At 40.2% G+C, this 25,522-nt stretch overlaps 1 long non-coding RNA gene across 1 annotated transcript; it reads left to right on the top strand.

The window, feature by feature from the left end:
- The first annotated feature begins 258 nt into the window (after positions 1–258).
- Positions 259–24,237, top strand: LOC114892096. Its single transcript, XR_003792678.1, has 3 exons — positions 259–360; positions 11,759–11,893; positions 23,900–24,237. It is a non-coding gene; the product is annotated as an uncharacterized LOC114892096 (long non-coding RNA).
- The last annotated feature ends 1,285 nt before the right edge of the window (positions 24,238–25,522 follow it).

Here is a 25,522-nt window from a genome sequence, read left to right as displayed (position 1 = left end):
CCGCGAGAATCCCCTAGCCCCGCGAGAATCCCCTAGCCCCGCGAGAACCCACTAGCTCCGCGAGAACCCCGTTCCCCTGCCACGAGATCCCTATAAAGCAGCGCCGCCCACCCCTGTCTGGGAGAGCGTGTGACCCGGAGCGAGAGTTTTCATCCTTCTGTTCTTTGATCAAGGGATAAAGGTTGGCTTGAAGGATACCTTGAAGGAGGACCCTTGTTGGGTCACGACTTGAAAGGTTTGGTAACATTAATCATCAGCCTTCTGTTTCCAACCAGTCTGGGGTCTTCCTGCTTGTTCTCAGCATGTAGCCAGCATCCTCCACCTGCGTGGGCGTCTTAGTTCTTACAGAACAACTGAAAGGTATGTGTCAAATTGTTATGACTATCCCTTGAGGAGAAACTAGGTCCTTGTTTTATCACTGAGCTCGTTTCTTGACTGCTTTTCCTTTGTTTCTGCATTCCCTCACTTCCCTAGAGAGTAACTCTCTTGCCTGCTCTTTGGTACTCAGGAAAGGCCTAGGAGACTAAAGGCTTTTTCCTGCAAACAAGAAACAGGGTACATGGAGGGGCTTTTGTACCCAGGAAGGTTCCCCCAGGGTCCTGCTCAGTTTCAATCCCTTCTTTGCTTTGACACTTCTCAATCCTGAGGGGAACAGGGGTGGGACAAGAAAGGGAATGAAGTTTTGGATGGAGAGGTTCATCATCAACTCAGCAGGGGAACTTGGTTTTAGGGGGACTCGGTTTCAGTGGCAAGACACATAGACAGTTGGGGAATGTTAAAGCTGGCAGTGTCAAAGGTGACTATAAATATTATCAAGTTCAATTCTTTTCAAACTTTGGAAACGGAATTCCGAAGAAATGCCACCAGGAGTAAAGGGGAGACCGAGCATGTGACTCAGAACTTTCCACTTCAGCTTTAAATGGAACAGCTTAAATTTAATGTTTCATTATTAGGCTTCCGCAAAATGTTTCATAAATTGTTTAAAGGGTCCTCTGGGAAACAAAACCCTGCTCAAAAGCAGTATGCTTATTTACAAAAGCCACTAGATGGCCTTCACTTTCTTATTGCCCTCATCATCTTGGTCTGCAGAAGCAACTCCATAAATGTTGGTTGAATTAAGGCTATTGCCCAAGACAACACTGTTGGTCAGTACTAAGCTCAGACTGGAACCGAGGTCTCCAGATTCCCAGCCCAGGGTTGTGACTGCCATTGTCACACTGCTTTCAGTTATTAGGGTCCTAAGTATAATAAATACTTGCCGAATAATTGCACTAACCTGCTTCATGTAAAAATTGATGCACACTTCCAGGAAAATATATTCAGCTCCATCGTCATGGTTGGTCATGGCTTTTACAAGACGTAGCTTTGAGTTGAGATGGGACAGAGGGTTCCCTTGGTGGTGCAACTTGGAGAGGAGTGGCTATGGCAACACCATAGAGAACCCAATTTCCACATCTTTTTATTTTTTTAATTAATTTTTATTGGCGTATAGTTCCTTTACAATGCTGTGTTAGTTTCTACTGTACAACAAAATGAATCAACTATACGTATACATATATCCCCTCTTTTTTGGATTTCCTTCCCATTTAGGTCACCACAGAGCACTGAGTAGAGTTCCCTGTGCTATACAGTAGGTTCTCATTAGTTATCTATTTTATACAGAGTATCAATAGTGTATATATCCTGTTTATCACAGACTTATGTTCTTTCAGTACAAAATTTTGCATCATCAGAAGTCCCTTTTTCAAATGCAAATGTTCCTGGGTAGACCAATTCATTCAGTCCTTATCAAAATGAATTAGAACGGTGATTCAGAAAATTGTACACAGCCTTTATCTTGGGCTCTCCTTACAAAGCAACTTCTGCTTCAGTCATTCTGGGGTGAGGCCTGAGCTTCTGCATTTCAAACAAGATGCAGGTGCTGTGATGCTGCTGGCCTGAGGACCAGTCTTTGAAACTAAGCAAACAAGTGTCCAAAAAAGACCTAGGGGGAATAGAGCACAGGCATAAATCTGGTGGCAGAGCTTCTGCATGAGTTCCACATTCAGGAAGGCCAGGCCTTAGGGGCTTCTAGTGTGGGAGATTCTAAAAATTTTCTAAGAAGGGCCTGAGTGTGGTCACGAGGCGCAGAAAAGGCAGGGCACCAAAGACTGTTTTACTGGAAGCTGGCTAGTTTGAAAAAGAAAGTACAAAGCTGGGTTCAGCCAAGGGAATGGGTGAGTCTTATAATGAGCCATCTCTATGCTTAGCACCCACCTGGGCATCCACAAGAGCCTGGAGTCCTGGATTGTTTAATAAACCCCCTTCCCAGGCTCCCTCGACTTTCAGGTTAACACCTCACTGAGGTGACTAAGCTGTAAGCACGCACTGGAGTCTCACCTAGCTCTGCCGCAGCAGCAATATCAGGATTGGAGATGATCTTCATAAAGGCTGGGGGACGGGAGCACTTGCTAAGTTGGTTTCAGTGAGACTTTCACAAAACTCCTTAAGCAGTTTGCCTCGTAGCAGGCAATATCCAGTCTTCCTCCCTCTGTGGCGTTATGCAGGGGCTTGGAGTTTCCTTAGCCCCAGCTTAATTTTTACCAGATCCCTACTGAGCATACACAGAAGCAATTTTTTTAATTGGGCTATTTTTTTTAATATATTTTGTACTTTTCTTTCTTCTTTTTTAAAATTTAAGCAAATACTATTGCAGAAGGGAGATGAGTCATGGGTGAAGTTTGAAGTTTTGTCAGGATTTTTTCAAGGCATTATGGTAAATATCCTTTCTCTTTTAGACCTATACAATTTAGAAATATATCCATATTTTTTAAGGGTGGGGGATATCTTTGTATAACAAAATAAAAACTAGCTCTAAAATAATTTCCCAAACTATGTTATATGTAAAATTACATCATTCATTCCTTTGCCAAATAAGGTGTAATTTTAATTTCTAGAAATGATAGTTATGTATTTTGTCCTCATCTTGAACACATCTTTTCTCTTATTGAACACATCTTTCTCTTATTTTATTAAAAAGAAACACCCCAGATTATCTTACTTATTTGTCAGCCACAAGCTTGAGACAAACTGGAGCTAATCTCATTTTTAACTTTCTGAGTTTGTTGACACCACTTTGCATTCAATTAGTTAGCAGTTAGCCCTCCTTCTCCCAGAAAAAGAAAATTTTCTTGTTGGTGTTCAGTACGTTCTGCAGGGCTGTCTTCCTAGTTCTCATCTGCACTTCCCATGTTGAGGAGTCTTCCTACTTCTTTTTTCTATCACTGCAAAGTTAATGTTATTTTAAAATGTCCCCCGTCAGAGCGTGGATTCTCCTGAGGAGCATATTCCTTTCCATGGAATGGGCATTTTCACAACTTAATATCTTATATTTGATTACCATCGGTGCATATTTAAATGTTGTCTTGCTCATCTTGTTTATTACATATATGTATTAAAAACTAATAAGAGCAAAATAAGACAAAAAATGAGCATTTCATTTTGGCATCCTCCCTACTACAAAACCCTGCAGATGTTTGGCTGCCTGTGATATATTTTGGAAGATGGAATTTGCAACTGTTATAATTAAGCAATGCCATTAAGTCACCCGAGAGTACATTAGAAAGTAAACTGGTGCTGTGTGCTCAGGAACCCAAGATTATAGGCTGAGATCTCTATTCAGTGTCTGAAGTCAGCTCCCTTCAAATTGATTCTGAAATAAAAGGTGTTATTTCTTTTCCCTACCTCCAGAATACATAAGTGTATTAAACATGTCCCTTATATTGATTTGGCATGCCAGTTGTAATCTTGAATTGTAGGGGAGGAAATGTTTTCGTAAATAGTGCTATTTCTATTTTGCTACTCCTGTTTCAGTGGTAATGGGCAAGAGAAATGCGTAGGTCTGGATTATTTCCAGGGATTTGGCTGAGATCCACGAACTCAGCAGTGGTTTGAAAAAAAAGGAAAGAAAGAAATCAAGAGAAAGAAAGGAATCCTAGCACTTCCCATTGCAGTTAGAATTAGATGAAGGTAATGTCACATCTCAGACTTTTCCCTACATAATACCATCTGGAAAGAGACAATCAAATCCCAACAACCCAAAATACAGATCATCAGCAATCTGAATAGAACATTGATACAATAGTTGTTCTCCAAAGCAGCTTGAACAATCTATAATCCAATAAATTTAGAATATTAACAATTAAAAACTTGTTAATAATTACCTAACAAAATTAAGCTAGATAATCTTGAACATAGCACCATGCTAAACTCCTCTTCGACAGCAGTTTAAGCTGACTAAACTAAGACAGGTCCAGCCCCTTGCTATTAGCTACGCAAAGTGTGGTCTTAGGAACTCGCCCCTTGCTACTCCAGGTATGGTCTTTGAAGCAATATTATAAGCACAGTTAGGGAGCTTGTTGGAAATGCACAAGCTTAGCCCCACCCAAGACCTACTGAATCTGAATCTATATATATATATTTTTTAAATTACTATTTATTTATTTGGCTGTGCCGGGTCTTAGTTGTGGCATGCAGGATCTTTAGTTGCGGCATGTGGGATCTAGTTCCCTGACCAGGGATTGAACCCGGGCCCCCTGCTTTGGGAGCGTGGAGTCTTAACCACTGGACCACCAGGAAGCCCCCTGAATCTATATTTTAACAAGATCTCCAGATGATTCATTCACATATTTAAGTAGGAGAAGCACTGATCTAAATCCTTGGCTTCCTACCTGTTTTCAGGGACCCAGGTCAGCCCAAATTGACAAAGCCTTTTAGTCGCAGGACAGGTACCACCTTTTTCTACTTCCCCACTGGTCAGTCATTTCCTTGACTTTAATGATGTGGCTGATCTCCCTAAAGTCACACTGCATTTTGGCAGTTTCCAAGAATGCTTTACAAATACCACCCGTCTAGAGGATTGGATCCCCCCTCTTTTCAGTAGAGCTGCTTTTACTGAGCTCCTCACAGAAACATTAACAAGATACCGATGCTATACATTTTCAATTTAGTCCTCAGACTGATCTTTCTGCACCTGAACTGTTGTCAGAATGGATTGCTTTTCTGCCCATACCTGACATACGCCTCCCCTGATCTAACAATCTGTTGCAACTTGGCAGCCTAAGTTTATCAAGTTTTCTATTCTTCTTCCAGTTTTTCTTCTATAGATACTACTCTGCTTTTCTTCTTCATTTGTCTGGGTTCAATTTGGTTTTGCTCTGATAGAATTGATGCAAAAGGAAACTCTTTGTAAAATGACATTGTCCTTTATAGATATGGCCTATCAGGAATGTGTCCTCCCTACAATGACTCCAAAGACCTGCTTCCATGGCCTTCTCAGGCTCCCACTTTTTCACTCTACCCATCAGCAGAGGTGGAACAGTGTTCCCATTGTGTGTGATTTTGTTGGAAGATTGCAAAGGATCTTGCACATGACCTGAGGACATATGCCCTCTAATGAACTTTAAGAAAAAGGAAAAACAGGAACTTTAAAAAAAAGGAAATACAAACCTAGCTACATGAGGTCCATTGCATCATGCTCATACAGATACAAAAAGATTTAACTATGGCAAAGTCCAATCAATCACTATGGTAACTAGTATATCAACCAAAAGGCCAAGGTCCGCTTTGTGCTCCAGATAGCCTCTAGATTCTTCTCCTCCCCCACATATACTTGCTTGTCAGTTGCCTTCATGATTACATTTAATCCAAGATTTTGCTACATAAGGTTTGCTTTTATTTCTACTTGGCAATTTTAGTTTTGCTTTGACTTCCAGAAACTCAACATTATGAATCACTTGAGCAAATAACGAGCCAATAAACACAAATCCAAGGGAAATTTCTACAAAGCTGTCTTTGACTCTATTTTCACACAGAGTGAAATGTTTCTTGTCATGGGATAATAATCTGAGAAACAACATCTGGCCAGATCCACAACTTCATTTCAAATTGCATACTATTTTAATATGTTAGAATAAACATTTCTTTATGCAGTCAGTATCTATTCAGTGCCTACTAGATGCAAGAACAAAAGAACAAAGGAAAAACTCATACAGTTAAATGATTTTTTTTCTTATTTCTTCAAGCCTGTTCTTCTCAAATCCATCAAAAGGGCCTCCTAGCTAATTGAAAGGTCTCCATGGCTTTCCGTACTCCTAAACAGCTCACATCAGCCCTGGGAGCACTATCAATTCAGAAGAGGCCTTGAACACTTTTCAACTCCCCATGGAGGCACTCTCGCAAGCATCTAGAAGAGAGAGCTCTTGATGGCAAATCAAACATAATTTTAGTTAATATGTTTCTTAGTCATCTCAGTTTAATTTTTGTCCTCCCCCCACATGAACCATTTTTCATACTACTTCCAATGGTAACAATTTCCCAGCCTCTTGAAACTATGTGCTTAGCACTGTGGGACCTAATCAGGTTTTCTAAGCAGCTCCATGCTGTGCTCTCAACACTCTGGGACAATGGAAGACAACTGAAATAAACTGGGGGAAATGTTTTTCTTTCCCTATTCCCAAGTATGCAGTTGGTTCTCAATAAGTTTGCTTCTGATATAGTAGCCAGGCATAAAACCTTGTGATCATATTGAGAATCACTGCCCCCAAGATGCATCAAAAGGTGCTGAGAGACTTCTGATACCAGATGGGGGCTTGCACAAGACCAAGGAGGGGGCACTCAAGAGAGCAAGTCTCCATGCTGGATGCTGGATCTGTATGTCATTGGCTGAGCAGAGAGATGTACATGAGCAAATAAAATCTCATTTTGTTGAAAAGCCCTATTTGTTTCAGCTACCTGCTCCAATTTGGGCTGTTTTCCAATTGAGATGTCCTTTAACTTGGAAGAACTCTTCCTTCTATTTTCCTAAACATTCCCTGATAAATTCTTCTCTTTTGCATATGGTAAGTTTTTTGTCCACAAGGCTTTTCCTTCTAAGCTTCCCTGGAGCTTCACACAGCCTCTTTTAGGAGATACCGTAAGAGAAAAGGCAAACAGAATTATAAAGTTGAGACAAATGCTGCCTGATTCTAAAACTAAAAACAAGATTCAGCCATCACTATCTAGAAAAACAGACCCTATTAATAATAATATGATGCTTCTGATACATCCCCTACTTTATACTTTGTAAATTAGTCTGCCATTCTCATCAGTCTCCCCTCAGGGTTGGCGAGAAGAGCACTGGCGCCCCAGGTAATATTTTTTTGGCAACCCCTCCCCAAAACAACAAAGCCAGTCCCCCACTGCTCTCTCCTCTACAGTCCTCAGGTTGCCCCATCTCTCTAATTGGTATTCATCCAACGCGGAACAGTAGCTATCAGTACTTGATGATTAACAGCCTTGTGAGACCTTGTGGTAGCAGCAAGAGTTGGCTCTTGTATCCACCATTTAAAAGGGATGCTTGAATGTGAGATTCTTGTTTCAAAGAGGTACAGATGGATGGCATTGTGTTTCCACCACCTGAATGGGTCATGGGAGCGAGGGATGTGTGGTGGAGGACGTACACCAAAATCCCTCTGTGCAGTGTCCCTCCCGACATGGCTATATTCTGGGGAACTTTGAAAGCTTGATCTGATTCTACAATGCTCAGACATTAATAAATCACTTGACTGTTTAGTCTTGAGACACCTGTTTGTATTTCAGAGGGCCTTCTGATCTTTATGTTTTCTCCGTATTTTTTTTTGAATAAATTTATTTTATTTTTGGCTGCGTTGGGTCTTTGTTGCGTGCGGGCTTCTCATTTCAGTGCCTTCTTTTGTTGCATAGCACGGGCTCTAGGCACGCGGACTTCAGTAGTTGTGGCGCACGGGCTTAGTTGTTCCGCGGTGTGTGGGATCTTCCGGTATCGAACCCGTGTCCCCTGCATTGGCAGGTGGATTCTTAACCACTGCGCCACCAGGGAAGTCCCCTCCCTGTTGATTTTTGTGCAGTCCAAACCTCTTGACCCCCGCCTCCCCCACCAACCCCAGATTTAGGATTCCTGACTCTCTGCATTCTGCACCAACTTCACTGAGTCATAGGAAATTGGATATTCATCTACATTTATGCTAGAGAGTAACCCAGAGTCACATATAGAATTAAACTCCTTTTCTGAATGATCCTAAAGGTCTCTAGTTACAAAGAATTTTGCATGTCAAAATGATGATCCCACCATGTGGGGCTCTTGGCTTTGCACTGGACTTGGGCACTGGATTGCAGAAACATGTTTTGGGTCTCATGGAACTACCAAGTATGTTTAGATGGCACCAGACTTTATAAGCCACAGAGAAAATTGTAAATACTTTTGGATACTGGTGTACATGTTATAAATAATTCTGGCAGAGTTTTAATTCTTTAGGACTTGGGGGGTTTGTTATATTCCATTTTTCATTATTTGTTCACTTCCATGTGGCCTTATTTCTGCAAACACAATTTCTTGAGAAATGGAATTAGGTCCAGATTTAGCAAATACAAAAGGATGATTTGTAACATTTCTCTCATAAACTGGTTCTGAGCAAAGGCAAAATGAACTCATTTATACTTAGTGGAACATAATTGTAAATTTACACATAAAAGTTGAAGGGAAAATTGATATTTTGAATTTCACTGGTCTCTACAGTTGCTCTCCTAACCGCTTTAGGGTGATGAGGCCCCCCTCTTTCGGTCAGTCTTATGCCCAGAACCCCACAGGGCCCATCTACTGACTAGAGGAAGCAGTGACTAAGTGGCCCCGGAGACAAGTTCCTCTCAGTAGAACTATTTCTTTTTCGAATGCTTCAGACTCACCACTGTGCATTGGTTCTATAGAGTGACTCAAGGAGAAAGGAAATGGCTAATGTAAAAATAACTTTTTGAGCTATTCATATAATTATGTTCCCTCTGCCTAAAATACTCTTCAAGCAGCTTACAGGACACAATGGCTCACTCCCTCACCTCTTTCAGGTCACTCAATTGCCACCTTTTCAGGTAGGACCTCCCTGACCGCCTGTTTTACATTGCAGCCCCTCCACCCCCAAACCCTTATCCCTCTCTGCTTTTTCTCCAGAACCACTGTGCATGCACACAGACCATCAGACACACACACACACACACACACACAGGCACACACACACACACCCCACTAGGATGCAGGCGCCATGAGGAAAGGGATTTTTGGTTTTTTGGTCACTCCTCTATCCCCAGTTCCCCGAATAGTGCCTAGCGCAGGAGAAACGCTCTGTAAATATTTGTCGAATAAAAAAGGAATACAAATCCATAAACAACATACACATAAACACAATCTCAGCCACATTATCTGTGTAAAGTTCACACTATAATATTCACTTTTCCCCTAGACTTTGCCTCATTAGGACTGAGCCTGTACCTTTTAACCTGTTTTCCTCTCTATAGAAAGGTTTGAAGTGAGAGAAAATGCATTTCCTAAACTCTACACTTTACTGGAAGTAATTAGTTGACCTCCTTAAATGACTAGTCTATGCCTTTATTTCTTCAACAGGCTCCCTCTTCAACTCCTGAGTGCTGAATTCAGTCCCCACCACACCACATAACAACCCTGAAATTCTTCTCACTCAATCACTAAATCCAAGTGGATGAGTTTTCACTTTGGTGTGTGTCTCTCTCTCATGGAGACTAAGTGGCCTCCCTCATGGAGGTTACATGCTGGTGGGTCTTACCTCACTTGAATTCATTCTCCACAATGATGTCAGAAGGACGTTCCCAACTCTTTACTCGTCCTTCATGTCTGAGCTGAAATGCCACGTGCTCAGGAGAGATTTTCCTCATCCTACAGACTGGGTTGGATGCCCAGGTCAGATGTCTTCCTGGTGTCCTGCCTTTCTTCATTATGGTCCTTACCACTCTTAAAACTGCTTAAGGATGAAGTTAAACCAAAGTATAATATGTGGCTTTTACTGCTCACTTCTGCCACGTGCTCACAATTCATCCCCATCGTGGCAACTTATCAAACCCCCCTCTCCCACCCAGTGCACTGCATGCTCTCAGCTCTCTGGGCCTTTGCTCACAACAGGAACTGGCATTTCTTGAGGCCTGTTATGAATCAAACATGGTAACAGGTGCTTTTAATATATTATCTCATTCAGGACTTAAAACAATCTAAGAACTTTTGTTTTAATGGCAGGGGACAGAAACCCTCACAGAAATTGACTTATGCATAGGGAGATTTGATTCATAATAGTAGAGTGCAGAAGCAAAACGGGGGTCAGGCCTGACCTCACTGGGGTGACAGTGAGGACCTTGGCACTCAGTTTCCCTGTTCTCACTTCTGAGATCTGCTTTCCTTATATTGGCATTTCTGTGGGATTCAGATGGCTGTAGAAGGTCTAGCCCAGTATAATTCTAGGTTCAAGCCTCCCCAGAAAAAGTAGCGAATCAAAAAAAGACTCAAAATTGAATCTTGCTGACCCTCAAGTGCCCATTCCTGGACCAACCATTGCCATCGGGAGGACACAAGGCATTGAGTGGCCCAGGCTGAAGACACACATGTCTCCACTTGAAGCTGGGAGTGAACCCTGCCTCATGAGTCTCACCCAAAGATGAGAGACGGGTGGTTTCTTCAAAGCAAAATTAGCATACAGTTATAACAAGAAAAGGAGGTAAATAATAAATAACAAAAATAACTAACACCCAGTATACAACCCCATGATCATAAATTATGCTTCCCTCTTTTTTTTTTCTTTTTTTTTTTTTTTTTACAGTTTTGGCAATAAAGGCCAAGCCACTTGGCCAGGATCACAAAGGCCAGGTCTCTCTAGTATGACCAATGCTTCCTAACATCTGTCTTCTCCCTTCGCCTAGAAGGTTCTTACCCTATTTCTTCACGTGCCTCACTCCAAGATTTGCTTTGAAACTCAGCTCAAGTGTGACTCTCTTTTGGAAGCCTTTAGAGATGCACCTTCTCTCCTACCCAAGCTGATAAACTGAAACTCCACTGAGCAATCCCCCTCCTCCCATAATTTCCTCTCTGTTCTCCTTAAGCCTTGACTTCTTATTTGTCTTCACCAGAAATCTGTAATTTATTCATCTGTAGAACCCAGTGCTTGGAGAAGTGCTAAGTTTGTTGAATAAAATTGAGCTATCAGGGTACTTTAAATGTCACAAAACCAAATGAGATAGGTTATCAGCTCCATTCTATAGGAGGAAACTGGAGGCTCTGACAAGTTATGTGTAACTCACATCCTCACAGGGTCTTGGGTGAGCCAGAATGGGAACTAAGTCACCAAGGATTGGTGCTAGGGCTAGATAACTTAGTTCAAAAAGGCTAAGATTAAAGTGAGTTTGAATCTAGGTTCTAAAGAATGCTGGGAGTTAAGAGGGGAAAAAGAGAGAAAATTAGGATACTTGGAAGCACATGGACATAAACCTAGCAAGAAGGGGTCTGGGTAATTGCCACACAACAACAGAGCTCTTCACATTATCTCCAAGATTTATATTCACTGGCGGTTGTGTGGGATTGGTATGAAAATGTTGAGGAAAGGACTCAAGTAGAGGTCCTCTTCCTCAAAGTCAAATGCCGTTAACATTGTTTTTTTATGTTATAAAGCTTTTGGTTTCCTTAATCCATTTTATGGATTGTAGATGTCATTCTCATCTAACAGCTTAATTAATAACTTCCTTGTGTAGCTCAATCTGGAAAGATGATTAGGAATCAGGAATATTTACTGAAGTAATTCATCTCCATGTTCATGCTAGTAGCAAAAGGGCAGGGGAGGAAGAAGAGAATTAGGATGTGTATGGCTTCAAATACCATGGCTAATGGGGGCACCCTGTGTTTTCTGGAATTCAACAGGGCCATCCTTTGCTGTCTAGTCTATTTCTGGAAGAGCCGCTGAAGAGCTAGCTGCTAACGTCAGGTGCATTAGTCTTACCAGGCTTTCCAAGAAGGCACTGATGCAGTGGGCAAGAAGACTGCCTTCCAGGAACGGTGAGTTACAGAGAGAAATGACCCTATGTTTCCTGGGAGAAGGTAAAAATGAGGGGAAACATGAGTAAATACAACACAACAATATTTGGGCCCACTAATAATGTGACTTGGAGGACTTTTATATGATTCCTGTTTTGGGGAAACTGAAAATCTTTCACTGGCCAAGGCAGACCTGGTACTGTTAGCTAGACCGGTTAATTTTACATCTGTTCTAACACAAATAGCCAACAGGCATATTATTTCCAGATTCCTAAAGTTTGGTGAACAGCAGTGGAATTAATTCTTGATTACACATGAGAACATGCTCTCCCCCTACTTAAATCCCATCGTGCTTTTCTACTATAGATGGCACACAGCAGAGCTTCTTTCACACTCCTTGATTTCTTACTAAGAAAACCTGATCCTTTTGAAAACTTGAACTAAAAAGTTTTGGAGTTTCTATTATATGATTGCTATAAAAATTGTGGAATTCACCAAAACTGTGATCCTGGATTTGATTTAGATAAGCTCCCAATAACAGAGCTAAAGTTATTAGCTCTGTTAAAGTTTGGTTTTCCTCATGGAGTTTACTCTGAGACTAGATTCTCTATCCAAGTCTAACCCAACTAGGGGAAGGGGATATATATATATATATATATATTTTTTAAGTATTTCATTTTGTTAGTTTAGCATTGTATTGAACACTCTTCAGATTGTAAGAATAGCAGAATATCACTGGAATTTAGGCCTTCAGAGAATATGAAGATGAATTAATTATAGTCCCTGCCCCCAAGATGTTTATAATCCAACAGGAGGATAAGACAGCAGGCTTACATAAGAGAGCTTCAGACAAAATATAATGTAGATTCAAAAGAAAAATATGGGTTGAGAGCTAGAGGTTGTTGCATTTGAGAAGGTTCTTGAAGGATTTTATGAGGAATATATTGAGGTGAGGGAGAGGAATACAGAGTTGTGGAGGATATCTCAGGGAGCAGGAAAGCATGGATACTCCCGTCCCATTGCCCATGGTCCTGAACATTGATCTATAAGAACTGCATGACTTATTCTTCTCTGAAAAACCAAACTGAGTGTTAAAACTGCTCCACAGACTTTTAAAATTTTACTCTGTTTTAATCATCACTGCCTTTGATCACCAATCAGTAAGCAAATTCTTAATGTGCTCTGGGCATAACAATCAAAAGAACCAGAATAAATCAAGCTAATTTAATGACTAATGTAAATATACTGGATCTTCTATTCATGATTCACTTTGCTATTTGCCAGTTGACTCCAAAGTTGTGGTCCAGGAATAGACAACAGGTAAGGAGATCTCAGAGTCAGAACCTGGCTCTCAGGCCATGCAAAGGTACTGTTACATAAGGCCGCTGCCTCAGCTTGACCAACAGATGATGCAGCAGCCGCTCCCTTAAGAAATATTTGGAGTGACTGTTTGTGAAGTTCTGTCACCTGATGTTCATCTTTCCTTTCCCACCGATATATCTTTCCATCAGTAATGTGCACAGTAAAAGCAAGCATAACATAATATACAAGATCGTAACCCAGCAGAACTAACTATAACCAAGGAGAGGGGCTTCATCTAGTATGAGAGATGCAAGGGCTTAACACTTGAACTCTGAGATCCTCAAGTGACCGCCTTCTATATCTCTCTGTGTTGCCCTGCCTATAAAATGGGGCTAACTCAGCTCACCTAGATAACTCACAGACATGAAAGGAAGATTAATTATTCAGGGTTCATTGACTGCTTTCAATATGAAAAGCACGATGTATGTCACAAACAGAGGGCTGTAACTTCAGGGGAGGGGAGACAGTCAGCAGGCACAGATGAACATTTAAAAAACAAAGGCCCTATTCTCATGTAAATACGCAATAATAAAGGCTATGGAAAGAAAGCTGCAGGAAATGTAAACAGAATATTTTCCATGAGGAGTCAGCAGATTTTATCAAGTTAATAAATTATTACAATAGAGTATATAAAATCAAACTCATGCAGAATCAGACCAGAGAATATCATGTGTGGCTGCTGGGATTATCTGGTGGGAAAGATCTCATTGATTTTTGTAGAGCATTGGATCTGAGAGATTTTTAAATTAGGTAAGGATGATGACCCAGTTTGGGTGGGAAAATCTTAGAGGTTCCCGAGGAAGAATACAGCCCAAGAAGTAGTCTCTGGAGGTACAGTTATTTTTAACCTTTCAGACCTGCATGACATGAAGAGAATTCTGAAAACTGAATGCAAAAAGGAAACATTTTAAGAACTTCTGTATCCATTTCTCACTGTCATGATCTGAGCAAAGATTTTAAAAGGACAAAGTTTATTTACAATTAAATAGGGATTTAAGGAAAATAAAATTCAGGTTGCTTTTTTTATATTTACCAGTATGTGAGGGAACAAAGTTGGGTGAATTTTCTCTTGGCCTGTGATTTGACTAAGAAAGCCCTGTAGGAAATAAAGACTATAAGCATCAAATACAAAACGAGGTAAGTATGCCAAATTAAAAAATCAGTGGAGACATTACAGGAACACTAAAAACTTTAAAAAGACATTATTTATCAGTTAGCTATTGCCAAAATAATGCTGCATGACAGACAACCACAAAAACTAGTAGCATATAACAAGCACTTGCTCTCATGGTTCTTGGGCTGGTTCTATTTCACATACGAGGCTGGCCTGTTCCACATGTCTCTCATTCTCCTTAAACCCGTGAGCTAGCCAGGGCATGTCCTCCTCATGGTTCCAGACTTCAAAACTGAAACTTCCACTCTATTCTGCCAGCCAAAGCGAGGAATATTGCCAAGCCCAAAGTCAAGGAGCAGGGAAGCACACTCTTTGTGTTATGAGGAGCCAGGATGTGAATGCAAGGAAGGATGAAGAACTGAGCCCAAGAATTCAAGTAGAATTTTGTTCCAAAGTTATATATCAAAAAGCTCTGGAAACAAAAGAAGTCCAGAGACAGAGATCAAGGTGGACCTGAGATACAGAAGTACAACTTTTAACAAAATATTTATGAAATGATGACGTGTTCAATTTCTTTTCCATCTATGTGTATATGTTCACTTGGGCATATAATTCTAATGGCTGACATCAATCAATTCTCTTCTTACTGATAAAAAGTCTAAGGCATTTTTCTTTTTAAACTTAAAGAACTTCATAATGGCTCTATAATATGGAGAGCTTAGCTTCTTTGAGAAGCATTCGCCACGTACTGAAAGGTTTTGATAGTGTCATTTCTGTATATCACAAGTAAACTCTCAAAAAGTGTTCTACCAAGATACTGTCTTCAACCGTAGAGGTGAATTCCATCTCCACGAATTTTGGGAGAGTTTCAAACTAATGAGGAGTGAAGGTAGCAGCCCCAGATTTTCTAAACCATCTTCATCAACTCAATAAAATGTCCAACAGGCTCTCAGAAAAGTTAACTACTAAACACATTTTTAAACTCAACTACTGAGAGAATATTTTCCACTTGCAATATCAACTGTCATAATGTCAGTTTTCATCTTTTATCACCAGAATTGGTTTTTTAACCTTAAAATATAACTTTAACCCATCAGATAGAAATAGTGATAACGTTCTGTGTGGGTAAAGAAACAAGCACTCTTGTACACAGTTGACTGGGAAATAAACTTATGCAGATTTTTGGAAGGCAGTCTGGCAGTGTGTATTAGTTAATTAACTGGTATGTAAAATTATCAGGCCCTTTGACACAATAATTCTAGGAACTTACAGATAACTTTGATAACTTCTAGGAATTTACCTAAAGTAATTAACTAAGTAGAAAAAGGAGTATATATTGGATGTTCTTTATCATATTGTTTATAGTAATAAAAAAGAATCTACTTAAATTCTTATCAATGGGGAATTTGTTCAATATCATGAAATATTAGGTAGCTATTAGGGTAAAACTAATCATGTTAAAGTATCCAAGATGTAGTATTGACTGAAAAGTAGTAGATTAAAGACCAGAATATTACATATAATATTTTGCACATATTCATATATACATGTAAATTCCATATGTGCTTACGTATGCATGAAAACTTATATACCAAACATTTACCAGTGATCGTCACTAGGAGGAAAGAGTTGCTTTGGTGCAATAGGAAAATGGTTACCTTTTGTTTTTCTTCACACACTCCTACGTTATTTGAATTAGTATGAAGAATATGTATTACTTTGATAGCCGTATTCAACCACAGAAAAACCTTTTCAACTTTTTTTTTTAATTATTTATTTATTTTTGGCTGTGTTGGGTCTTCATTGCTGTGCGGTGTGCATGGGTTTTTTCTAGTTGCTGCGAGCGGGGGCTACTCTTCGTTGCAGTGTGCGGGCTTCTCGTTGTGGTGGCTTCTCTTGTGGAGCATGGGCTCTAGGCGCACAGACTTCAGTAGTTGTGGCATGCAGGCTCAGTAGTTGTGGCGCACGGTCTTAGTTGGTCCGTGGCATGTGGGATCTTCCTGGACCAGGGCTCGAACCCGTGTCCCCTGTATTGGCAGGTGGATTCCTAACCACTGCGCCACCAGGGAAGTCCCCCTTTTCAACTATTTTCACTTTCTCTGGCCTCAAAAATGCCTTTTCTAGTGGTTTTCACTTTTTCTGGCCTCCATGCCACCTATATACAGTCCACCAAAATCCCCCATTTGCAGAAACCAAAATATTCAGTTGAGCAAAATGTGTTACTGTAAAGTTAATGAAAGGTCAGTGGAGCCTGCACAACTAACTAGCCACCAGTAGTTCTGGGTCAGGTGCTGAACCCAAATGTGCTTTGGTTGAGGTCTGGTTTGTCTACTAGTCTAGACAGTGTCTACTTTTGGTTTAAATATCAATAGCTACAATTCTGGGTTCATGTCTGGCTAGGATTTCAAAGGCAGTGCCAATAACCCCAGTTATCTCCTACTTAATTGGTATCCATTTCACAGCCACGGAAATAAGTCTAAGACACTACTGGGATGTGGCAACACACTCTTTTTACCACCCTGCTTCCAAAGATGAGGTTACCTGCCACTCCCCTGGCCAGGTCTCCATCCCAAACCATTGCCACCCTCTTGCCCCAGTACAAGAGACTTGGCCTGCCCCTCTTTGAAAATGGGGCTGAGTGAGGACAAAAGCCAATGCCAACCACTCTACCTGATTTTACTTACTGTGGGTACCTTGTTGCAGGCTTTACCATACTTCTAAATCACAGGTCTCTAACCAGATTGTGTTCATGCATTTTTTTCTCCATGCTTTTCCTACACTATCTCCTTTCATTTTCCCTCAGGGAGGTTTTTCTCCCCACTGGCCCTTCAAGAGGCAGTTCAAATGCAGTCTCGTTCACGTGAAAGTCTTTACTGAAGTTGTAAAAATTTACATCCTTAACTCTAAGAAAACGCTTCACTCTCTTCTCTGATCTTGCCCATACTTTCTACTTCCGTCATTGCGTGAGAACACACTGTCTCGTCCTGTAATGTATTGTGTACATTTGTGCCTTCACAAAAGGTAGTAAGAGCCTTCAGTAACTCTCACCATCATCCTCATGCCTCACCCTCTTCTGCTTGCATTACACTTATGCAGCAAAATCCCAACACTGGGTCAAGCCAGCCACCTGCCCTTGCACTCCTACACTGAGACTGCTGAGGAATGGTTAAATAGCAATGCAGAGTGCTGTCAGGGTCCAGTGCTGTCTCCAACAGTAACTGGACCCTGACACTGCCCAGGGCAGCCTCTCTCATACTGCCTACATATAGTAGCTGCTCCAAAGCTTCCCACCCTAGTCAAGTTCTCTGCCCCCACCAGGATCCTGCCTACCCTCAGCAGTTAACTTGGATTGCTCTTAGAGAGAGAGCCCACTCACCAGGACCTGTCTCAATCTCTTCTCCCTGCCATCTCTCCCCACCTTACACCTATGCATGGATCCACACTACAGTGGAGGCTGCGGTGCCCAGATCCCCTTACTGGCAGGTGCTTTTGTCCCTCAGCTGCTCTGAGAGCTGGTTGTTTAAAATTCACAGCTATTGCCTTCCCTGGAGAACTGCCCTCGGACCAACAAGACACACCTAGTCTGGAAGGCTATGACCGACTCCCCTGGTGGGCAGACCTTAACCGATGAGTAACTGGCACAGGGGGAAAGGCCAGTCCCCTGTCTCAAGGTGGGTAACCTTGTGCTGTAGCCCCTCCTTCCATGATCAGACTGACATTAGTTTCCAGTCAAGATCACACTCTTGCTTAGCTTTCTTCCCTACCCCATAGAGAAGATGCAGAGTAGTATCAGAAGAGGAAAAGATCTTAGGAGAAAAATGAGTTCTGTTTTTGACATGTTAAGTCTGAAATGCCTATGGTATTAAACTTCACATGTTTAGTAGGCAATTGATATTGAAGGTTTCAAGAAGTGATGTGCTGGTAAACATATAACTGGCTCTTGGTGGGGAGGGGGAATACATGCACACATACGTACATAAGTTTTTATACATTTTCCTGATATGAAAGATGTGTGGTGCCTAATTTACAAGTAATAATAAAGTATGTAACACTCTATTGTAAATTCCATACCACCAATCAATACTCACAAAATGTTTTTGTTGACTTTTACCAAGTGCTTGTTGTATCATAGACAGCCTATAAGTGCAATTGACAAATGACTGCAGTTATGGTCTATATTTATGTTTATTTTATTTTATTTTTTTTGTGGTACGCGGGCCTCTCACTGTTGTGGCCTCTCCCGTTGCGGAGCACAGGCTCCAGACATGCAGGCTCAGCGGCCATGGCTCATGGGCCCAGAGGCTTCGCGGCATGTGGGATCTTCCCGGACCAGGGCACGAACCCGTGTCCCCTGCATCGGCAGGCGGACTCTCAACCACTGCGCCACCAGGGAAGCCGTATATTTATGTTTATTTTAAGAGAAAGTGAAACAATGAAGATGTGGGTCAGAATTTATCTTGTTCATCAATGATAGGAGTAATTTCTTTGCTGAACTGGATAATAATTTTTGAGTATCTCAATTTTTTGGTGTTACAGCTATAGACATGACACACTATTAAGTTTAATCTGCATTAACATTTTCTCAATCACCTTCTTAAGTCTAGATAATCAACAAAACAATAACTTAAGCCCTGACTTGAAGTATTTCCCAATTTCCATGGCATAAATATTCTCACTGTGGCAGTTTTCAAGTTACCGAGATGGTATCACTGAATGCGAGTTGGAAAAGATGTGCAGTGATACACCACTATCGAGTCCTTTCAATATACAAATACAACAGACATCCCAAATCTCAAGAGCATTAATAGTTTTAAAATGTAGAAAAATTGTTAGGAAGTAATGAGTTTTAAGTATTTACTACCTCTGTTTTTACTATAATTTATTTTATCATAAATTTACAATAAAGGCTGGGTTTAGCAGCTGGCTCACAAAATTCCTGAAAATTGGTAGTTCCCTGGCAGTCCCGTGGTTAGGATTTGGCACTTTCACTGCCATGGCCCAGCTTCAATCCCTGGTCGGGGAACTGAGATCCCACGAGCCACACGGGTCGGCAAAAAAAATAAAAAATAAAAATAAATAAAATCCTGAAAATTTAACAGTCGGCTCTCCTGAGGTAGCACAAGCTGGCTGCCGCACACCACTGGTTTAAAGTGAAGTTGAGAGGTCCGGGCTGAGACGTTAAGTGTATAGATAGTCGTCAGACCAGGGATATGGATGAAGTTCCCCCAGGACAAATATATTTAATAAGAAGGTAAGACAAAGTAGTGAGGATGAAACCCTGGAGGAAACCAGCGTTTAAAGGCAGGTAGTAAAAAGTGAGCATGGGGAGGAGATGAGAAACTATGAAGGAGTAAAAAGGGTAGGAAGCAGAGGGCGGTAGGGGCAGGGCAAGGGCGAAGAGTGACATAAGAAACGGGGTGGTCAGCGGTACAAGATGATGCCAACAGGTGATCACAAGGAATGAAAAGTACCCATTCATTCACGGGATCATTTGTTCACTCATGCACCACTGAGAATTCATTTTTGCTGAGCACTCTGGAGTGCTTGGAAATCTAATATATTAAAGTGGGATCTGTTAGCCTTACTTGAGGCTGAGGACCAAAACACACTCCAAATAAGGTGCTAGCCCCCTTAGACACGGTTGGGGGATGTAGCAGCCTGGTGGCTGACTCACGCCAGGAAAAAAGAGTACACGTGAGAGGCGGGCTCAAGTGGTCTACAGCCAGAGCAGGAGGCTACGTTTGAGAAGTAGAACCTCAGAACCACTGAATGCATCCTAAGAAGGTTCTGCCAGAGGGCTAAGCGGCCTCTGCAGAAAGGCTGGGGGTGTATGTGTGGATGCAGAGATTCCAGCTACCCATTTACTGTATAAAATGTTCTTTCCTTAGTTTCTGACATTTCTCACATTGTCTCACTAATGCTCCGTATCCACCCACTCCCCCCTCTGCTTACCTCTTTAGGAGTTCAGTCCTCCTTATGTTACTGAGACTCCTCCATAAAATTATCTTCAGAAGGAAATACTACTTCCTAGTTTGAGCGGAATATACTATTTTCATCTAATCTAAGACTCATCTTAGATCTGAGTGTCCAAACTGAAGTGATGTAATACGGCTTATCCTTTTCAGCCTGAATTTGCATACATCTTCCTTTCTCCACTGTGGCAAACTTATTGATGCGTCAGCCCAAATATGAGTGTACAGATCCCACCCATGCTAACCAAGGTGCTCCAAGGAGCTCTTGCTATCTATTTTTCACAGAAGACAAATTATAAATAATAATAAAGCCATGTCAGAAGCCCATCACCCCTCATGTAAGGGAACTGTCTGCTAGAGGAAATGCTTAGAAGCCAGAAAATGTTAATAAAGGAAACAGGTCTAACAGGCAACTGGATTGAACATGGTTGAGTGAATATTACGCAGTAAGGAAAGCCATTTGGAATGTAACAGTATGTTTGTGGAGGGTGATACAGAGCAGGGGAGAAGCACGAGGAAATAAAAGGAGCATTGTTAAGGTAGAATTGCCATGCAGCCAAGGCTACAAGAGAGATGTGAAGTGGAGAGGCCGAAGGAACACATGATGATAAGATCATTATATGTATCATATAGTTGGCTGTATGGGTGAAGGAGCAAAATAGCACATATTTTCCTAGCAAGTTGTAGAATCCTAATGGTTTAGCTCTGGGCACAGAATAGAGGATAACAGAGACCAGTGAGGAATATTGTCATCAGTGTCATCATTCTTCCCACAAAAATAGACTCTCCTAAGGAGACTTTTTTTTATTAACAAGGGGAAATAAGACAAAGTTAGCTTTGCTTACCATTTTATAAGTACAAAATTATTGCAATACTCTAATTCATTAATAAATCACCAGCATAACCAGGCAACTACCCCTAGCCTACTTAAAAATGAAATGTATCCTTCTGCTACACATCTTAAGTATAGACATTGAAACAGGTTCACAATCCCTTATCTGAAACTCCTAGGACAACATGTGGGCATATACAGTATCTTACACTGGCACCTCAAGCAGAATCTGAGTCAGATAAAGACAGACTATAAATAACCTCACCATAAGTCAGGCCAGGTTTTGCAGCCAGATGACCTCAGGATAGGTCAGGATGGGGGAATTGTGGAGAAGGCACTGTGGGTCTGTTAAAAACCTGACTTTTATTTTAACCCATCTGTTTTATCACTTCATTTATGATTCCTTAATTTCTGCATACATCCTAATTCATAACCAAAATTCCTGATACTCTTTCAACTAATTTTTATGGAACGCCCATTACATATTAAGCATTATTCCACGTACCATGTGACCAGCAGTAGATAAAACCAAAGTCTCTCACTTTGGGGAGCTGACAATGACTCCCTTTGGGCAATAGGAAAATTCATAGATGAGCTATAAGTGATTAAAGAATTCAGTTTGATTGTTAAATCTTGTCATGGCTCCTAAAGGGGCCAGAGACCACATCCCACATCACACCCATCATATTTTGTGGTATTAATGCCAAAAGTAAGAATTTTATGATTAGGCTTGCTATACAGCTTTTTTATAGTTTTAGCAAACTATTTGGAATATACACCACATTTGTAATCATACTTCTCTCTTTCTAAAACTGCTTCTTGTGCCTTAGTATTTTTTCTTTGTCAGATTATAGCTTTATGTTATTTTCAAGAATGCAGATTTGGTTCTTTTAGATCATCCTCTATTTTTTGCCTTATTGGTTTATGATCTTATCTTTATTATTCCCTTCAGAATTCTTCCTTATAGTTATATTGTTTTATCTGCATTTAGTTTTGGCTTCCTCATCCATATTCCTGAGTTGAATTTATTTTCCATTTTTTTTTGTTTTTACATGAAGGCACTTAAGGCTATCAGTTTACTTCTAAGAACTGTTGTATCAACACCTCACGAGTTTTTGATATTGACAGCTTTTATTATAGCTCAGTTCTAAATGTTTTAAATTTCCACTGCAATATTCTCTTTAACTACAGATGTTTATTAATAAATTTTGAAGGCTCCTGGCACAGGTACTGTTGTCAGATAGTGACTTCTATAATATTGATTCTTTAAAATTTGATCAGACTTTTGTAAATTAGCCTAAGGTCAGTTTTTGTAAATATTACATGTACTTGAAAAAAATGTATACTCTGTCAGGTATAGGATTTTATATTTACCTATTAGATTTTCTGCATCAAGACTATCCAGCATGGTAGCCACTAACCAGCTGGGGCTACTGACCACTTTAAACGTGGCAGGTGATGTACTGTAAGTGTGAAATACAAACTAGATTTCTAAGACTCACTATGAAGAGAATGTAAAACATCTCATGAATCTCTTGAAATAGCATTTGGGGCAGTTTGGGTTACATAAAATATATTATTAAGTTTTCCTGTTTCCATAATTTTAAATGTAGCTACTAGAAAAAATTTTAATTACATATGGAGCTGACATTACATTTCTATTAGACACAATCCTTCTCCATCCTTATTGTTGTCTGTCTGAGCCGAGATTAAAATCCTTTCACCATGGTTTTGGAGTTTTACATTTTTGCTTGTAATTCTCGGTTTTTGCTTTATATATTCCAAAGTTATTAAATCTTAAGTGGTTTTCCTATTTAATTAACTTCAGATCCTTTTTTATTCCTATTATTGCTTTTGCTTATAAATTCTACTTTGATATCAATATGCCTGTTTATTTTCTACCTTTTTGTTATATTTTAGTAATATCTCAATAGGAGTTTAGCAGGGTTTCCCAATTTAATGTCTTTTTTTTTTTAATGTCTTTATTGAATTTGTTACAGTATTGCTTCTGTTTTATGTTTTGGTTTTTTGGCCACAAGGCATGTGGGATCTTAGCTCCCTGACCAGGGATCAAATACGCACCCCCTGCATTGGAAGGCGAAGTCTTAAACCGTTGTACCGCGAGGAAAGTCCCTAATGTCTTTTAATAAATAAGCTTAATCTGTTTATACTTATCGTGATTGATGTATTTATATCTAATTCTATGATATTCTTTTGTGACTTTTTGCCACTCCCCCCCCCGCCCTTTTTTCTTCCTTCATTCCTTCCTTCCACTGAATTCATACATTTTCTCTATTTCTCACTTTTTCCTCTTCCTCCTTCTTTCCTGGCTCTTAAACTTATAAAATATATTTGTCTTTTTAACATGATGACTCATATTTTTTATACTAACACTTTTAACATTACTCTTACAATTTCACCTTAAAATTTTCCAACAAAGTCTAAAGTTTTTCAGTCTTTCTATTCCCCTGAACATGAAAACCCACTTGCTTCCTATCTTGTATCTTGTTTTTGTATCAGCTACCTATTGTTACAACAATGCTGCCAAACAAAGAAACACACACACACAGTCAGGGGCATACAACAAAAAACATTTACGTAGCTTAAGAGCCTGTGGGGTCTAGCTGGTCTGGACTAGACTTGCATCTGTGGTCAGCTGGCTGGTTGGCTGGGGGTTCGGGGTTGTTGGCTGGTGTTGTCTATGTTGATTTGGCTTTGCCTCTTATGTCTCTTACATTCCTGGGCAGGTTATCCTGGGCAGATTTCCATGGCAAAGGTAGAGGTATAGAGTGGAAGCAGAACTGCACCAGTGGCTTTACAGGACTCTGCAAGTTACATCTGCTAACGTCCCACTGACAAAATCAAGTAACATAGCCAAACTCAGAATCAAGGAGGAAGAAAATTAACTCTGCCTCTTCAGTGAGGAAGTGCAAAATCACATGGCAAAGGTGCATGAACTCAGAGAGGGGTAAAGAATTGAGATCATGACTGCAACCAACCTATCACATTGAACTTTACCTTTCCTTTCCATCCCAAAAAGGGTGATGTGTTTCCTATGAATAAATATTTGACAAATTTTATGTAATCTTTTTTTTCATCCCACACCTTCTTCTGAATTATTTTTTTGCTGAAGTACATCTTCCATGGATGATAAACTCTCTTGGTCTTCGTAAGTCTGAAAGTGTTTCTATTTTGCCTTCACTAAAGAATGCTAGTTTTAGCTGGGAGTAACATTTAGGCTGACTTATTTTCCCTCAGTATCTGACTCCTCTGTTATCTTTTGATTGTTGCAGATAATTCTCTTGTCTAAATTTTATTTCCTTACAGGTAGTAATGTGTTTTTTCTCTCAGGTAGTTTTTACATGTTTTGCTTTTTGAACAGGATGATAATGTATCTGAATATGGATTCATTTTCCTCTGTCCTGATTGGATTTAGGGAAAATTAACAATCTGAGTATTAACAGACTGAATTGTGGAAAACTGTCAGCTTTTATTTATGTATAGCTTTTCCAGCAATCCCTCCATTGTTTTCTTTTGGAGCTACCTTATTAAAACTCTGCATTCACTTTCATATCTCGTCAATGTTCCTTCATTCATATATATTTCAATGTTTTTCTTTCTTTGTGTTTTGGGTATGAGACAGTTTCTCACACTGTCATCTAATTCACACATTTCCTCTTCAATTGTGTCCAGCCTACAGTTTACACCAGTTGAGCTTGTTTCAATGATTATATTTTTTACTTGTAAGATTCCTCAGTAGATTTTACATATGTTTCATTTCTCCATGTTTTTGTTTTGTAATTTCATATCCATTTCATGATGTGACTGGATATATTTCCTTTAGCATCTTAAACATTCATATTTTAAAATGTCAGACCGGTATACAAAATTTAATTTTATGTGCTGGGAATACATGTTCTGCCAAGAGATCCTGACATATTTTGAAATTTTAGTTCATGGGCTTAAAGTAGGTTTTAGTTGTATTTTTATTTTTCTCTCTTCCCCACCCTTCTTCCTATACTTCCATTTGTACACCTGGACCCCTACAGGGAGTCCAGAACCGAATCTTTGAGAACTTCTTTCCCTTCAGTGATTGTTTTAGGACTATTTTAGACCTAATTACCAAGCTTTGGAATACCTTGGTTCTGCTCCATATTAAGATGCTAAATATGTATTTTCTAGCATCATTATACTTAGCTTCCTCAAAAGGAGGCCCTCGGTAGTGGTCAGCAGCAGCAAGCCTTTATGTGTGAACAGTTGGGAAGAGTCACATTCTAGCTGCCTCTGATGTCAAGCAGTTAAACTTGGCTCCAGTACCCAATCCTGTGTAATATTTCTAGTTTCTACTACTTCACAGGAACCAATTTCTT

The sequence above is a fragment of the Monodon monoceros genome, unplaced genomic scaffold (assembly GCF_005190385.1).
Source record: "Monodon monoceros isolate NGI ecotype Baffin Bay Population unplaced genomic scaffold, NGI_Narwhal_1 Super_Scaffold_1, whole genome shotgun sequence".
NCBI lineage: Eukaryota > Metazoa > Chordata > Mammalia > Artiodactyla > Monodontidae > Monodon > Monodon monoceros.
The sequence above is the reverse complement of the archived record's forward strand: the minus strand, read 5'-3'. Positions and strand labels throughout refer to the sequence as shown.